Source organism: Strix uralensis, chromosome Z (assembly GCF_047716275.1).
Source record: "Strix uralensis isolate ZFMK-TIS-50842 chromosome Z, bStrUra1, whole genome shotgun sequence".
Lineage (NCBI taxonomy): Eukaryota > Metazoa > Chordata > Aves > Strigiformes > Strigidae > Strix > Strix uralensis.
Window position 1 is genome coordinate 13,589,778 of NC_134012.1, and position 13,318 is coordinate 13,603,095.

General features: G+C 39.6%; 1 long non-coding RNA gene across 2 annotated transcripts in view; it reads left to right on the forward strand.

The window, feature by feature from the left end:
* The first annotated feature begins 470 nt into the window (after window positions 1-470).
* LOC141937394 (uncharacterized) overlaps window positions 471-13,318 on the forward strand; it is a 33,690-nt gene continuing 20,842 nt past the window's right edge. The window contains exon 1 of one of the 2 annotated variants that reach the window (XR_012626945.1): window positions 471-525. This is a non-coding gene — a long non-coding RNA (uncharacterized LOC141937394). Of the gene's footprint in view, window positions 526-9,341; window positions 9,508-13,318 lie in introns of those variants that run through there. The other variant, XR_012626946.1, reaches the window with a different exon arrangement.

Below are 13,318 nucleotides of genomic sequence, written 5' to 3' on the forward strand. Positions count from 1 at the left end.
TTGAACTTCTCAGTCAAATTCTATGAAATGCTAATGAAATGCAGTGCAGAGGGCTTAAAAAACAGGCACTGTAACAGCTGCAGAGCTTGTATTTCTGCAAACCATATTTCTTTTAAAATAGCATTTGCTGTGTTCAATATCCAGGAAATATGGCCCAGCAATAACAGGTTTGTGAATAAAGCTGGAAAAGAAAGATCTGTGAGCCTGAGTTGGACAGAAAGGTCTGTAGCCTGCTGTAACAGCCTTTTATTCAATTATCTGTTTTAGAGCAACTTGAATAGAAAGAATTAAAGTGAAATGTGGCAGGACAACATCTGTGCTACCATGATGACTATTCAGGGAATTTTTATTTGATTGTCAGTTTTAGCTTCCTGGCAAAATATAATTTACATGTAATTTCTCCAAACATTATTTTCATTATCATGAATTCTTTTCCTTATAATAAATCCAGATTACTCTATTTCTTTTCTAGGGGAACCCTGGATGTTAGTTGAAACTCCTGTGACTTGAAAAAAGGCAAATTTGGTATGCCATTGTTTTTGTATTTCTTAAAATTTGAATATCACTCTAAATGTCAGTTCCCTGATTCATTAGTCTTGTGGGAATGAAAGTTAATGCTATAATTATAGCTTCATTCCAAACCTTGATCACAGTGACAGCAGGTGTTTTCTAATAATTAAAGCTTGTTCAGCTGATTTGTGAATACCATGTTCATTGAAATTTTTACCTTTTTTTTAATTCATAAATTGTTTGCAAGCGAGCTTCTCTCCTTCTGGTTCCTGTGTTGTGATTATTGGGGTGAGAGGGAGGAAGACACTGACATTAGTGTGGGACTTTAAGCCATAGTCCATGAAGCCAGGGAAAACTGGATATGCCGTCATGCGTTACCCAGCATAAGACGCTGCCCTCCGACAGATGTGCGATTTGAGGCGCACCAAGGTGCCGTATCCTGGGCCGACTGTGCGCAGGGATCAGGCTGGGGACCCCCCTCACTCCGGGCCGGTGATGTTCTGCAGGCACGCGGCAGGCAAAGGCAGCAGCCTTGTCTCCATCTCTGAGCTGGGGACGTAGGGTCTGCACAGAGATTCACCTTTGCACAAAGCCGGTGTCAGCAAAGAAACAATATCCCAGTGTTTTAACGAGACAAGCCTCGGTTTTGCAAACCGGGGGAACAGCTGTTTCGAACTTGTTTTCCACAGCGAGCTTCTTCATTTGGGTACGTGCCGCAGGAGGGCAGGGCTCAAGGTAAGAGACGGAAATGTATAGGAAGGATGAGCAAAAAGAAGTTTCCTTACGATTTGGCAAAAGTTTCTGCCTTGTTCATTTAGTGAGAAGAAGAAAATAGTTTGAGATGTGCTTCTCCCTCCGAGCTTTCCAACCTCTCACTTTCTTTTTTCTTCTTTTCTTGACCCTTGTTTTACATGCTGCCTGCCTATCCTATTGTTCAGTGGAAAAATCCTATTACAGGCGCACCAGTTACCTAGAAATTAAATCAGATACAGCCATGCTGCTACTTTTCCACCTCTATTATGCAGAATGGAATTAAAAATACCTTAGAATAAGACCCTCACTGTTTCATGAACTCCAAACCACACCAGGAATATTCTACCCATGACCTTTATCTGCATATAATTACAGTCTGAGGCATTCTTAAATCATTTGCTAAGATATTTCTAGTGTTATTCCATGGTAATCTTAAATACCTAGGGATTACCAGGGATTATTGCCCTATTTTCAGGGCACAGCCGCTAGACATGTAAGTAATTCTGTGCTCTGATACTTCCATCAAGCATTGTTATCTTTGATAAATCTGTTTTTTTAAATAAAGATTTAAATTGCCTTGTTAGATAGTGTAGATGGATTTATAATTCCTCTTTAAAACTTAATAAATTAAGAAACGTAACAAAATGTGTCTGTATAAAAAATCCATGCTCTTTCATGCTAAAGTTCACTGTGTATTTTAAGCAATTTTATGATCCTATTAAATGATCACACTTCTGGAGTAAACTTCTTAATGGAATCTAAACTCTGGACTTTTGCTGCATGTTATGTGCAGAAGAAGGTGAATGAAAATAGTCACATACGTGTTGCAGGTCAGCACAGTGGCTTCATTCAGTAAATAATCTGCACAGCAAGTAACATTTCTTGGGAATGGGATGTTACTCCAAGAGCCTGAAATAAACTGCTGCTTAGCTCTGGGTTGTAAGCAGCTGAACATGGATAGCAGTATCAGTGGATAAAATTACTAGCATGCAATAGCTCTTTGTGAAGCAAGTCTATGTCATTAACCTTGTTTTTAAGCGTGTTTTGGCAGTTAGAGGTACACTTTGCAAGCTAAGAGTAAAACGTATTTTCAGTTGCAGTTGACCTGAGCTAGGTCTGCCATGAGGGCAGCATTAACCACACACTCCAGGTCAGGCCAAGAGGGACCATCCAACTCCTAGTCTGACTTGCTGAATGTGGGACACAGCTCCTAACAAAGTGGTTGTTGCATCTGGCTCACAACTTAGTGCTGATCAGAAGAAATTTGCCCCTGGTCTTGTATCAAGGTCCATCTGCCTAAGAATTAAACTGTCAGCAAAATACAGGAAAAAACACAGGAAGTAGAAAAGCATCCTTAACAAACCAGAAAAAAGTACTCTGAAACATTGAAATGCTGAAACCCTTTCATAATATTATAGAAATTAAACACAAATAGCCCTTCTGCTCCATATTGTGTGTACAAAAAAATAGATTTTTTTTCCTCTGTGCTGTAGCAACTGTTACGCAACTGCCCCAGTTATTTTGACATCTAGTAGTTGATGTGAATGTATATGGTTTCTTTCTAGAACTCGTAAATGGAGCGGCATGTTGCAAGCCAAAGAAGTCTTACAGAAATCATGTGAAAAAGCATTTGGGCTGTTTTCACAGTATCTGTTGAGACTGTATCACATAGTTTTCCTGCTTTCTTATTTTTTTTTCTAATTGTGTGAGTTCCCCTTAGAGCTGAATATCTTTCAATATTGATGCATTTTTTTTTCTCTGTATGATCAAAGGTGTTTCTTTTTATTCTCTTAAAACCAGGTTCCTTAATGGGGCATAAACCAGTTTTAATACTATAGTACACTCAGCTCTTTAACTATCTTTCAGTAATCTCTATATCCCCACATGGATGAAGAAGGATGACTTCCTGCCATCCACAGTAATGTAATTAAAACCTGGAATATACTGGTGAAAAGATCTTGTTTAAGAGCCAACTGCCTCTTAGGGACAGTAGTGATGTCTTTTCAGAGTTATATTTGTCCCTTGATTATACATCTGTCTATATGTATATACGCTGCTTCTTTGCAAGCATGCAAACTATCTTTGGACATATTAGTCTGTGGCTTGGTTTTGCCTACGGGCTCTCAGATATGGTATCAATAATGACTCATTATATGAAGATGTGGGTCATGTCTGGAAAACTCCAGAGGGCTATGAATGTCTTGAAAACAACCTTACAATCCTCAACAACACGTGCAAGGAAATTTGACTGCTTTATGAACTGTGCTGTGCAATTTTCCACAAACAAATCAAGGTACTTATATTGGAAAAATCTAAGTCCATATGAGTTCCTTCAGTCAAATCCTTTAGATTCATAACAAAACAATTGAGTGAACAGACATCTTTTAATTCTTCTTCACTTTCCTTCCTCTGTCTGTCCAGACTAAGAAATGTCCACAAAGTCAAAATTCTGCCTGATAAATGGATTAGAACTGGCAGATGTCTATCTACCACTCTTCTTCTACTCACTTATTAAAAGCCAGTAAAGCCCCTCTTTTATTACACCTTTCCACTTGCTGGCATTTTGTTGCTGGGACTACTGCAGGTATACAGGCAGGTAGTTACAGTAAGATGTAGTCAAAGTCTTTGTAAGTATAAAAGAAGAAGCAGCTTCATTGTGATAACTCTCACCTGTTTCAGGTTTCATCAATATCCTTATGATTTTAGGAATTTATGTTCTCTTCTCTGATTAGTTCATCATTCCCATTTTTCAAACACTGCTTCCCTTGAATGTCTTCCTGTTTCCTCCTCGTATGCTGCAATCCTAAACTTAAACTTTCCTAACAAAGAGAGTACCTTTTCTTCAAGAAAATATGCAAGATGCCAGCTAACTAAATAAAGTTATAGTAGCTGGGATGCATAGTGTGGTTGTAAGAGTAGTAATAATAATAATAATAATAAACAAACAAAATGCAAGCGTTACCTTTCTAGCTTTCCAATACGTCTCAGTTAGGACCAAAGTTAAGCAAGAGACCAGCAATGTATTGAAGGCAATACTTCTATTCTACCTTTTTCTTTGTGGCATTCCACCTTGTGATGTACATTCATCTCTTTTTCAAGAACTTTCTTTTATACACCCTTTTGTTAACAGGTGACAGATGTAAAACAGACAGGAGGTGATTCCCACAATATAAACCTTCACCTACTCACTGTTAAAGTGTTGAGCTCACTGCTCAAGTGATGTATAGCTCAACTGTGAACTCTGCCCCAGAATATTGTAGATGACCAAATTCATGTGTGAAGATTGAATATGTTAATGACAGATAAAGGCACTGGGGATTACCCAGTATGTAGGAACTGTCCCTGGCTCACCGTGGACCTCAGCCACATGTTACCAGATGCTGCAACATTAGTTGGGTGAAGTATCCTACTGCTGCACCCTTGTCTGCCACCTTCCATGGGCACCTGCTTTTGGCCACTGTTAGAGAGAAGATACTGAGCCAGACATATTTTTTGGTATGCCCCATTTGTGGTCTCACACATGGCTAAAGCTAAAAAAAGCTCATAAGCTAAATAACAAGAGGTGGTCTTTTATCATTTTACTTTTAGCAGGCAGCTTTCTCTGTGTTCAGACTCCAGACAAAACACAGTGGAAAAAGTGTTTAGAGTCCATTGCAGCGGGGCTGAAAGGAAGGAAATTATCGTGATTTTAACTCCTGTTCATTGTTGAGAAAACCTCACTCTAGTAGGAGAAAGGGATGACTCAAACTCTTATGTGGTGCCAACGCCCAGAGGCCACAGCAACAAGCTGTCAGAGGGCACCTCTGATGTTGTTTATCAGGGGCCTGGGACCAGCACAGGATCCTTCAAACCATACCCAGTGCTCTCAGGCAATACATATCAAACAGCAGCCAAAGAACAGGCAGCTTTTCTGCTCCCTGGCAGCCTCCACTGAAGTCATGAAACACTGAATGATCCCAGTGAAGCAGAAGCTGAAGTGCTCATGCACAGACATCTGCCATACTGCCCAAGCTTAACTTTTCAGAGAAAAGTCCTTAAATAGAAAACATCTGGTATCTCCTGTGCTGAAGGCCAGCTGACATCCATTCTGAAAACATGCATGCATGAAAGGTCATTTTTATGCCTGCCTGACTGATCAGGATACAAAAAAGGGGATGAAATGTTCTATCCACAGCCTCAGTATAGTGTGATTAGTTTTTCATTTTTATTCAAGGCTCATGTATTGTACTTCTCTGCCTCCCTCTGCCTCCCTTTCCGTGGCACATCATCCTCTTTTTTTTTTTTTTTTTTTTTACACATCAAATTTGAATGGTATCTCTCATTCAAAGGGCCCTGCTCTGCCTTGGCTGTCATTTATCCTCAGAGATTTGGTTTGTTAGGGGCTGTGAAGAGGCAATAAGCTCACTTTGCATTTCCAAAATCAGCGAGCAGGAAGATTCAGGGGCATACTCATTAGTATCACCTGGTGTAATGTGAGTGCATGTCATGGGATGGGAGGGTGCTCCATGCTCAGATCTCTTGTCAGTGTGATGCGGGGAGTGCAACACACTGCTGAAATCCAGGGACTTTGGAAATGCTGTAAATGGTGCATTTATTAAGCAAGTTAAAGGTTAAATCTTGTTAAACTGTTGGGTTCATGTCCTTGAAATGCAGGACTTCTTCTCCTGTCATGTTTTAATGTAGTTTTACAAGTTCACAGCAAAATCTACAAGACTCAAGCATTTTGCTTTTCTTAATTACAGTGTATTTCTTGTAGTTAAAGTGCTTCCGCATTACCGTAGTACTGACCATTCTAAGATATTACAGTGACCCTGTGTCCAGTGTGGTCACATACCAGAATTTCTGCCCCAAAATCACTACATGTCAGGATGGTTTTTGTTGTTCGTCTCTGGACTCTATTTTAGCAACTCTTTTCAGAGAGGTGGTGGCCTGAGCTGGTGTTCAAAGATGTCTAAAGCCAACCAGTACATTTTACAGATGCCGCCCAAAGCCAAGCTGGCTTTTTTCGTCTCTGCTGTGTTGTAAACTTAACATCTGACTTGTCAATAAATTATTCACAGTCTGTGAGGTCCCAAGGAACAATTGTGGCCATCTACTCTTAACTCACTTTGCGAAGGCCATTTAATTTTTCCAGAAGAGTGTTAAGGCTTGCAAGTCCTCTAGAAAAATAGGGAATCTCATTTGAAAGACTAAGTGTCTGAAAGTCTACTGATTCTTGCAGTAATTCCCTCTACCTTTTAACTACCTTCACTGCTGTGAGGCAGTATCTTATTGCAAGGTCACATTTATCTATTTTCAGCTCCCATTCATGAACTTTAAGCCTGGGTAAACCCTTCTCCTTTGCCTTTTCTGTGTTCTTCTTGGAGGCACCTGGCTGGGCACATAGTTATCAGACCATGTCTCGTGATTTTTCTCAATGCAATGCAGTGCAACGCTATCCTTACAAGGAATAGAGACCATTTAGTGAGGTGATTCAGGACAGTTCAGAATACTGACCTGTTCTTGGTTTTTGCCATCCCACCTGCGTATTTACTTGGCAAGAATTTTATCCCACCATTCTGGCCACCTGGATCACTGATAATGTCAACTGATATTGACCCAAAGACATTTTCTTGGGAATATCTCTTTTTTCATAGCCCTGCTTCTTGATATTTCATTAACATCACAATTTGGAGAGTTATCAGTGAGACGCTTTCAGATCCATAGAAAGTACTCACTGAGTCCAGACAATGCAAGCTTTTTAGTCAAGATATTGTGTGATAGTAGATAAAATTATTTGCATCAACACAGACTAGTTAAAATGCATATTTTTTTTTTTAAAAAAAGAGAACAAGTGTTTATGGAACCTATTCTCCATGAAACCACAGACTGGTATTCATTGTACTTTTAGAATCTTAACTCTTTTTTTGATAAAATCCTGAAAAATTTCTGGTAAACTGGAAAACTTCTTTCTCTGTTTTGGATCAACGGAATTACACTTGATATATTTCACTTAAAAGTTGGAGTTTTTCTAATATTTATTTATTAATCAGTCTTACTGGTACACAGAGACCTTCCACTCTGGCTAAGGAGTTTGTCCAGCTGATTTGAAAATACTTAGTGCAATTGGAATCTCCATTGCTAGAGATGGGCCATTGTTAAAAGATGGATAGGTTAAGACTTCTGCAGCTATAGCACAGATTTGGTGTCTTCATTTCCTCATTTTTTCAGAGGCACATATCTAACTGAATTTGATGCCTGAAAGGAGGCAACTTAATCTCGGTGGTAATGGGAAAACTACTGAGAAGAAACTATTTCTGAAAACAGTCTTTTCATCAATGCTGTAGTCATCCAAGCACAACCTGACACTAACCAGGATTCCCAATGAGATACAGCTCTGGAGGACATCAACAAAAGGACACTTCAGCTACATCCAGAATGATCATCTCCCCAGGTTCCCTAAACAAGCTCACAAAAAAGCAGGATAAAAATCTAAGTCTGAAAATGTCACTGGCACCTTGTCTTAAATGTCCCTGACATATCAGGAGGCTCTTATCCTAAAGACACAGCAATTCGGTCTCCTTTCACTGTCACAAATTAATTCCTGGGGAAGAGTGAGTGTCTCTATAAGTGATGTGGGGGAGGAAGGGGGTCATGGAGGTTTGTTGCTTAAACTAGAAATAAAAAAAAGAGAAAATTCCAGACAGTTTAGCTTTGCATGTCAGAACTGTGCTTTTTTTTTTCCTCCTAAGATCTGTCACATAAAAGTTAAAGTATTTTTCTTTCATGCCAAGCTGCAATATGACTGTGACAGAAAGCGCTTTGCTTTTGAACAACCACATGTTGTGCTCATTGTGTGGCAGCTGATGCTCTCACATCCTCACCGTGTAGGGGCCCACCCCAGCAAAAACACGTGCTCTGGTGGCGGCTCTGATTACCTCTGCTACTAGGCTGAGCAAAGCTGAACATGTTTGTGTCTGAAGATGGGTTTTGGAAGCAGCAAGAGTTCCTCTTTTTTTACTGTTTTTTTGTCCTGCTTTGTTGCAAGAATTTTTTTTCACCATGTGGGTTGATTCTCCGCATGTTGCAATTAGCTGGGCACCTCACTTGCAAGATTTTTTTAATTAAATATAAAATAATAGGATTAGCCTCTAATAGCTTTATACACTTTTCATCAGGAAGGAACTTGGGTTGTCTGGGCTTCTGATGCAACCAGAATTCAGCAGACCCTCTCTCTTTTAATTTCAGAGCTTTAAAGCCACAGCTAGTTTAGCAGTTAAGTGCATTAGCCAATGTAATGAATTATTGACCAGTGGGTGATAGTTTAACACTTGATCAATATGCTAATTTATAAGAAAAAAAAAATTCCTAGGTTGAAAAGGTCTTGCTTTCTTAGTAGGGAGAGTGCCTAGTGCTATTTAACCTTTCTGTCCTTCACAATATGGAGGACAGACAATTTATTTAAGGATTTTGTGTGCTTTGCAATCATTAATTCCTTAAGCACATTTTGGACTCATGCCTTTACCTGCCTTATACATTTCTATAAGTATCGCATACATCAGTTCTTGAATATGAATTTGGCACTTTTTGTAGATGGAGGTTACCTAATTTACAGTAAGCTGATAAATATTTTAAAGGATATTAGCACCATTACCTACATGAGTGTAACTCAAGTTGGCAGTAATGTTTTACAAGTTTCACAGAAATAATAATTGGCTACCTGATTTGGTATCAAATCATTGTTTTTTTTCATGGTAGAGGAGGAAAAGCCAATTGGGTTCACATTTCTGATGCAGTGCAAATGGGATAAAACCTTGAAACATTAAGGAATTCCCAACTTGAGAGACATAAATTTTATGGGAGTATTTGTAATTCTTCCTCTTCCTCTACATATGTGTTTATGTGTCCATCACAATGATTTAATCTAGAGGTTCATTTATTCAGGGCAATGTTCTAAGAAGCAATTTAAGCTTACTGACAGGTAATAGCAGGGAGCCGTATGGCAAATCCTCTTCAGTCAATTAAAGGAGACTGCAGGGGCGAAATTGTGTCTTAGTGGAGATACTCAACTCTTTTTCTTATGTGCTTGCTTACTTTCCATATTAAAATCTCTCTTTCCACCCACAGCAGATGGAGTCCATACAGGTTTAGGAGATGGAATTGATTTCTCTTCCATGTTGAAGCACTATGGACACAAAGACTTAATGAATTTAAAATTTTGCATGATTTTTACCTATTCATTTCTACAGATTGATTGCCTTCCATGTGAGTATAAAAATATCTCTCTCACCCTCTATAAAGAATTCTTTTGTTAAGGTATTTGGTGATGATCAAGCATGGAAGAAGCTATATAAATGTAAATTTTATAAGATCATGTAAGTAGGTCAAACATCTTTCAGTATAATTTGATCAACAGTAACAAAAATTGCATAACAATTAAAAAAAAATTCTTTGGCACTTGCACAACTAATAATGTCGTGCTCGATATTATACATTAGGTTTCCTGGCATTAGGTTAATTAGTTCCTTTCTGGGGCCATCACTCAGGCATGCCAACTAAGAAAAAGTTCCTCCCCAGTGGGTGATTTAAGAGACTCCAGAAGCACTGGGAGATGGCATAGGTTTTACTCTGTCAAAACCACTTGTTGTTTTTAATAGTTTTCTAGACTGATAATACTGTGATTCCACCAGGTAAAATACTAAGAAGTTACCTGCCATGGTGACCAGAGCCAGGTTACACCACAGTGCAAACTGCACGTGTAGCTGCAACTGTCCTTTGGGACATCATGTAATGCTGTTAGAAACAGCTGGATATGTCACAATTAAAAACTATACATTTCTGTGTATTGCCATTCATGCGCTTAGTAAGTATGATCATATATATTTTTCTGTAACTCTAACAGATCTTTATCAAGCGTAAACATTGACGTAGGTTGCAGAAAAACAATTTCATGTAGACTTATAATATGGGATAGGAATAGGCCAGGACATGGAGCAATGAGGGTTCTCATGTTTCGTTTTCCCCCTGCTTAGGCACAGAGACAGTCTTCTGAATATGCCATGGCCCACTGTCTGGGCAAAATGCACAGTGGCCATCCTGCTCTCCAAGGAACCTGGCCACCTCCACCAGGTGGAAACACTGTACTTCATGTCCATAGCCATCTCCGCTAAAGATAAAAGGGCTACTTTATGCTAAATTTGGCAGGAATAACAATATCTGCCTGCTATTCCTACTGGAAAGGCAGGAAAGAGTTCCACTGAGGAGAGGCAGGATTGAGCCATAAATGAGGAATGAGGGGTTTCCATAGGATGTTTGTGCTACAAGGCAAAAATGTCAGCCAGTACATTCAGAAGAAGCACAGCTGATTGCAGGGAGATCAACTACAAGGACCTGAGATGACACTAACCTTCAGAGATTCAAAATAAAAAGATGGATTAAGACTGTACAGCATCCTCTTACTGGGGGGGGGGGGGGGGGGGGGGGGGGAAGCTTGAGGATACCCTGAGAAAGACTTTAGGTTAATGAAAGGGATTGATAAAATAATTTCTTTACTATTGCTAATAGAAAGCACAACATAATTCAAAAGTTAGATTGGTAATATGCTTTGTGTTCTGGCTCCACTCCTCAGAGCGACAGAGTTGCCATCAAGGGTGATCGGGGGACAAAAAAGAAATCACAACATAGATTGACATCTGCTTTTCTGATGGCCCCTTCTACTTCAGATTTGATGAGTCCTGTGAGAGCTCTTCCCACAGTCCCCCACTGCTGCACTGGCACCCAGTTTCCCCAGGATCGTGGACTTTAGCTGTGTGGGTCACTTCCCTTGTAGTTGTCCTGTGGTGGCCAAGCTTTAGCACTTCCCAATTGGAATTACAGTTTTTCCAGAGGCTGGATGGGTCAGGAACAGTTTTACCACCTATGTTTACTTAGGCTGGAAGTCTAAGGTCTCTTCTTGGAAGGAAAAGTGAGCAAGGAAGAGCTGCGTCTAGTCTTAGTAGAGATCTTCAGCATCTAACTGAGAAAGGGTAGAAGACAATGTTCCTCTTCTGTTTAAAAAAGTCTGCTTTTGTCTGGAGGAAGTGTCTGGAAGCTGATACACATGGTGAGGGGCATTGTATAATGGAAAAAAGTTCTGATAGGCCAGTCTGCCCTGTGTGTACCTAAGAGAACTTTCTGTGAGTGAAAAGGAGGCCAAATTAAAATTTATAGATATGAAATTAGCTGCATATATTTTTCTGCCAGGCTTAGGTCTTGCTGGCTATGCTGTATGGAAGAAGGAATCAGTATAACATTGATGACAGTTCCTTGGGAAACTAGATGTAAGATAAAAATACTTAGTCCTTGGTCTGTTGTAGTAGTAAAGTAAAACACTCCAATGATACATAGACTTCTGCTTAGGTCTCAGAATTGCTTGTTAAAATCACTTGAGAATGAAAATATTCTGAAGATTGAGATGAACCACTGTGTTTATTTTGTTATCCCAGGTTATTCTCCCAAGCCTTCCTGTCATTTGTGGTATAATTCCTGCAAGCCTGAGAGCCTGGTGTCTGCTAGCAGATGTTTATATAGTTGGCTACAATTAAGAAAACTTGAGATGTTTGACTAAACTCTCTGATTTAGATATCAAGTAATTAAGTAATGACTACTCTGTTTGACATGCTTGTGCTGTATAAAACCATGATAAAAGTGTTTGGGTGAAATTAAATGAAAAGTCTGAGTGTCTGTAAGGAAGAAGTAGGCAGCCTGACAGACAGAGAGAGACAACGTGAGCAGTGTTTTCAGCTGTTACATGAATGTCCCCAAAACCTGGGTTACAAGGCTGGTCTTACAGTTTGTCTGGACTTAACCCATCCCAGAGCATGCTTTTGGGAAGCCATCCTGGCTGCTGAAGGGTAGATGCTGTGTGAATGGCTGTGTGGGTCAGAAATACGAACAAACTGTGTTTCTTCCCTCTTTGACTGACAAGTCATTAAGAATATCAGAGGTCGTAGAGATGCCAGCTACAGTAAACTTCATTGGGAGTCAGCTTTTTTGGGTCTCTTTAGGGAGTGCTAGGCATTGAAAGGGGGAGAGGAAATCAGCTCTTGCAGTTAATGCAGACATCATTAAGCCAATTTACTCAGGAGTGAGGAATGGCAAAGATGGGGTGTGGACCATGGGAAGAGGAACCTGGCCACACCTCTACTTCCCAAAACAGTGCTCTGCATGTGATGCTGTGCCTTTCTTGTCCCCCTCAGCATGGACCAGCCCTGCTCCTGCAGCTCCTTGGCCCAAGCTGGGTGTCCAGCTATGCACATGCTGTCCCTCCTTCCTGAGAAAGATCTTGTCTCTACCCCTGTTACAAGTCTGGCTTTCTAAATTTACAGGCTTCTGTATTATGGAAAGCAAAAGAGAGTGTACTTTGGTGACTATTGAGAAATGGATGGACACAAGTTGATACAATGATGAAGAAAACTGACCCTCATAATTTATAGTAGTAATCTCCAACACATTTAAAAGATAGAAAAATGAATTGTTTTTCTTTGGTGCCAGAATGATTCTCTTAATTTTCCAGATCTACCTCCTGTAAATAATCAGGCTTCAATCTTTTGGAATGTACAAATGCAGAACAACAGTTTTGTTAGGGTCACAGTCAGTGGGCTGCTTCCTCTGCTCTTCAGAGCTGATTTGCTGCACAAAAAGGTCCTTGTTGTCTACAGATATATAGCCTTGATGACAAAGTGTAGGAAGGTTTGCAAAGACTAGCAGTTGATTAAATGTTTTAATTTAAACTGTCATTTATTTATTTAATACACCAGTAAAAGCTTACTGCTGTTCAGTGTGAATTGTTCTGTTAATAGTAATGGCAATAGTTTTCATTTATGCTAACATATAGCCTTCCTACCTCCTTTTTGTTACTTTTTTAAAATGACTCTTTATAAAGGTTTTAAATGTAATTGAATAAAATGTCCTGGTGAAAACATGACTGACCTGCAAATAGTCTTAGCTGCTATAGTGTTGCCAATGGAGAAAATTAAGATTTCTGTTGAGAAATCAGCAAAATGTTCCTTTAGCTGTGAAAGAAACCAGTGCACCA